Here is a 4,949-nt window from a genome sequence, read left to right on the forward strand (position 1 = left end):
TAGATTGTAGGACAAAAATAACTGTGTAGGAATAAAACCGATGAATCTGTGCAACATCATAGAACAGCAATAAACAGAATCTACCCTGCAGATGATATTACAAACTCAGCTTTGGCAAATCGGCAAGATGTTTTAATCCTCCTTGTAATATTTCTGTATCCACACATGGCAGTCATAATGTTTTTCTGTCTTGTAGCATACTATAATCCCACGCCCTGTTGTATCTGGTTCCCAGAGGCCAACAAGGACAACCTGCTGGTCTGCAGCTAGTTTTTTTTTTTTTTATTAAATCTATTTACAGATGCTATGAATTGGCTGTATATTAGTAGTAGGCCTACTGGCTTTAAAATAAAGCATGTCTACACTTATGTGTCAGTCCAACAGAGAAATGCAGAGAGAGGGGCTTATATCAGGCAATGGTCAGTTCTGACGCTTGCCAACAAGCGGTGACACAACAACCAACATTAAAGGAAAGAAAAAAAAGATAATTTCACACAGAAATGACACGAGTTTAAACTAAAGAGACATTTCTTTTTAGTTTGTAGCAGCTTTAGAGTGCTGCCCACATATATAAGGAGATCTAGTAAAGAAGAGGAGGCATATTTATCTTCTCACTGTGCACAGGGAGCAGGATGGTTAGGTAGGTGAAAATCTCTAAAGCCAAATTTTAGAAGGCTGCAGCAAAGAGTGACATCTCAGGGTCACCTTGACAACCATTAGATGGCATCCCCATGCCAAGCAGCTATTTCAGATGCATGGCAGAAAAAAAAAGCCAAGTTTACTACTCTGAGACGTTAACCACAACCGTTTTGCTTTTGTGTGAGTGTATGCTGCATGGTAGCTGGTCCTGTGTGTCCCTGTGATGGGCTGGCGACCTGTCCCAAGATGTATACCACCTCTCACCAAATGACCCCTGGAGATAAGCCCCCCGCCACCCTGCACTGATAATCAGGTGGAGATAATGGATGGATGGATGGATGGATGCTTTTGTTTTCACATGACACTAAGATTGAGCTTTTAAGAAACACACAGTCCAGGTGGGTTTGGAGTTTTTAAAAAAAATGCACATATGCATCCCCACTGTTACATATGGTGGAGAATTGTGATGCCCTAAGCCTGATTATCATCCAAAGGCGAGAGGTACCTTTTTGGTGTGTATGGCATCATAGCTTCTTTAAAATGTCAGGAGATTTTAATTAAAATCGCTTTCTGCACTAAATTTATGAACCGTTAAAGCAGAAGTATAAGTGATGCCCAACTGGCACCAAGGGGATGTACAAGGTGTAAGAGGGGTAGGTGCAGGACGGGTGCCACTAATTGTGACGCCAATGATTATATAAAAAAACGATTTTATCTTAACAGACCATTTCCTTCCACACTGAACAATTAAACTCACATTAAAGGCTGGATTATTTTAGTAATATTATCCTGAGATCCTGCTAGGGCAATAACATTTTTTAACATAATTTTATTAGTGATGCAAGTGGATAGGGCTGGTATTGTATGTGTGAATGTTGACCTGTGTCTGTTGCATAGGTTTTCCAAAAAAACAATGTATATAAACTGATTGAAATGATGCACACAGTCAGCATCAGAAAGTGTTCTTTTTCCTAAAAAGGAAGTTGATATTAAATTAAGGGATGTGAAGTCTGTAATTAAGATAATAATTATCCCCATTGACCCAGTTGTGTTTAAGTCACTGGAACTTTGGGACATTTTGTCACAAAAGCTTCAAAGTACACTGTGATTTTATGTAACAGATCAACACAAAGTTGTAAATAATTGCCATGTAAAAGAAAAAAAAAAGAATATCTAACATTCCTTTTATAAACTAAAAATCTAAAAAGTGTTACAGGCACAGGTATGTTTTACCAGCTTTGCACATCTAGATAATGATATAAAGCCAAATGGCTCAAATCTGATCAGGATAGATGGAGAGCACCTTTAAACAGAAATATTCTAGTGTTGCCACAGATTCTCAGCTGGATTTAGAGTCTGGACTTTGACTACGCCAATCTAACACTTCAGTACGCTTTGATTCAAACCATTCCATCGATCCTCTAGCTGTATGTTTGCGGAAGAACCTCCGTCACAGTTTAATGTCTTTTTCAGTCTATTGCAGGTTTTCTTCCAGGATTACTCTGAATTTACAGTGTCTTGCAAAATTTTAAATGTCATATTTTGTTGCTTCGCAGCCTAGAAATAAAATGGATTGATGGAGATGTTGCACAATTTCATTTTCAGAGCTACAACTCTGAAGACGAATTGTATTGTTTTTAATGTGAAGGAAACAACAAGTAGGATGAATAAACAGAAATTGTCAGTGGACATAACAGTCCAAAAGCTCAGTACCCTGCAGAATCACCTTTTGTAGCAGTTCCAGCTGCATGTGTGTATGGATCAGTCTCTGGGATTTTTGGTTGTTCCTCAAGGCTAAACTGCTCCACCTCCTTCATGTTGGATGGTTTTCACTTGTGAACAGCGAACTTCAAGTCTAACCACAGATCTCTAATTGGATCAAGGTCTGGACTTTGACTAGGCCATTGCAACACATTTGTCCTACTGGAAGGTGAACCTCTGCCCCAGTCTCATATCACAGACAGACTGACAGGTTGTGCTCAAGAACATCCCTGTATTTAGTACCATCCTTCTTTTCCTCGATTCAGACCAGTTTCCCGGTCCCTGCGGCTGAAAAACGTCACCACCGCATGATGCTGCCACCACGTTTCACTGAGGGAACGGTGTTCTCAGGGTGATGGGACCTGTTGGGTTTGCACCAGACATAGCTTTTTCTCTGGTGGCGAAAAAGTTCAATTTTAATCTGACCAGAGCACCTCCCTCCATAGATCTGGGGCGTCACCCACATGCCTTTTGGCCAGCTCAAAACATGCGTTCTTATTTTTACCTCTAAGTAATGGCTTTCATCTGGTCAGCCTTCCATAAAGCCCAGCTCTATGGAGTGTACAGCTTATCGTGGGCCTATGGACAGATCCTCCAGTCTCTGCTGTGGAGCTCTGTAACTCCTTCAGGGTTACCTTTTGGTCTCTGCGCTGACTTTTGTGAGGCGCTGTAACTCCGTCCATCTTCCTGTCTACTCCAACCAGCTTTTCTGTCCCTGCTGATGAAATCCATCCCCACACCAGGACACTGCCACCACCATGTTTAACTGCATGGGGTGGTGTTTGTGCAGTGTTCGTTTTCTGCCACGCATATTTCATGGGGAACAAAAATTGGATTTTGGTCTAGCCAAAGCACCTTTTTACCCTCTGCAGGGCTAGTAACATATTGAAAACGTGACGTCTTAAAGATTTCTTTCCATAACAACATTTTCTTTGCTTGTTGCTCTTTTTCCCGGAAAGCCAGATTTGTAAATTGTGGGTTCTGGTGTGTTCTTTGTACTTTATGATGCTATTTGTTCACAAATGTTCTCCTTTGAGCCGTTCAGAGAACAGCTACATTTATGCTAGAATCAAATAACACGTGGACTGTTTACTCATTGGGAGACATCTGAGTGGTTGCTGGATATGATTTAAGAGTACCAGAGTAAAGGGCTGAATACTTTTGTGTAACCTGTTATTTTTTTTTATTTTTTTTTTTTTTTTTTGTTCCTTCAACCTCACAATTGTACACAACTTTGTGTTTCTGCTCCCATACATTCCAGTAAAATATAATGAAGTTTGTGGTTTTTATGTGCCAAAATGTGAAAAGAAAAAAAAACTTCTAGGGTATGAACATGTTTTTCGCATCAAACTCCATCCTGACAAATAAAACAATGAGATACAAAAGTTGTCCTTTAATGGATCGTTCAAGGACTTTAGTGGTCGGTAAACTGGTTGATCTTTTAAATATTACAGAAAACATGAGTGGATGTGGACACCATTTAAAAAAAGAAAAGAACATGCAGCGCTCTCAGCTTTAACTGTTGGATCAAAAAAATTGGAGAGATTAAATAGAGCCAGTTCAGTACCTTACTGAAAGACGAGTTTCCACTGTCACGGTGTAATCAGGCATGCGGAGGGATTACGCTTTATATCCTGGGGGAAAGTCGAAAGCCATCTTCCACGCTGAAGCTTACTTCCAGCGAAATGATGCCACGCCAGGGAGAATTAAGATGACAGTTCGCTCCCATGCAGCCTTTGGAAGTCCTCGCCAGCATCCAGGCTCCTTAAGATAGATCACGAAGCGTCATTTCGACAGTTTTCTGGAGTCAAATTAGGACTTGACTCCTAGGAAGCGTCGATTTTTGTTCACAGTTTTCTGCGCGGAACACGTTTTACGCCTGGTGGAGACTACAGTACGCGCGCTGGAGGCTGATGACGAGGGCGGAGAAACGCGTTAATTAAAGGAAATCCTTTTCCTCTTTACTCGGGTTATTTAAAGGCGTAATAGCTAAATGTTCCCTTTTTACCATAGCAAAAAAAATGCGGCCGATGTGATGCCCGCTGTGGTCGCCTCATGCGTAAAAAGTCGTTTTGTGGAGCGTTCGGGTAAAAAAAAAAAAGAAGAAGAAGAAGAAAAAAACTTGATTGCACGTCCAAACACAAAATAAAAAAGTACCATAAAACGCTCTATAAAATTGTCAGATCCAGATCTCAGTTTGAAGAAGCCAATGTCCAAGTTGTAGGTTGTCGTTTTTATTCATTTTTTTTTTTAGTTTTTATCCAATGTGTCGAATAGAGGAGCAGCTTCATCCAGTTCTGTGAGCGCTTGTACGCTCTTGGGAATGTGCGAGAGAAGGGAACAGGGAGAGGGAGAGACGTCTAAGTATCTACGTGCATGTACGCCCAGGAGGTAGTGCATCCATGCATATGTGTGTGTTTCATTTATATTTAAGAGGGATAAGACATCAAGGAGCGAACGCTTGCAGGGACGCTCGGCAATAAGTGCAATAACACCAAACGATAACACCAAAGAGGTGGGGAGAAAAGCTTTGGGACGTGTTTTGCCAA

The 4,949-nt window shown here is 40.9% G+C and overlaps 1 protein-coding gene across 2 annotated transcripts in view; it reads right to left on the reverse strand.

The window, feature by feature from the left end:
* Nucleotides 1-4,714, reverse strand: part of tmem200a (transmembrane protein 200A) — a 29,007-nt gene extending 24,293 nt beyond the window's left edge. The window contains exon 1 of one of the 2 annotated variants that reach the window (XM_012879070.3): nt 3,968-4,714. The gene's annotated coding sequence lies outside the window, so the exon portion shown is untranslated. The remainder of the gene's footprint in view (nt 1-3,967) is intronic. The other variant, XM_012879069.3, reaches the window with a different exon arrangement.
* Nucleotides 4,715-4,949: the final 235 nt, after the last annotated feature.

This window comes from Fundulus heteroclitus, chromosome 15 (genome assembly GCF_011125445.2).
Source record: "Fundulus heteroclitus isolate FHET01 chromosome 15, MU-UCD_Fhet_4.1, whole genome shotgun sequence".
In the NCBI taxonomy this organism is placed as follows: Eukaryota; Metazoa; Chordata; class Actinopteri; order Cyprinodontiformes; family Fundulidae; genus Fundulus; species Fundulus heteroclitus.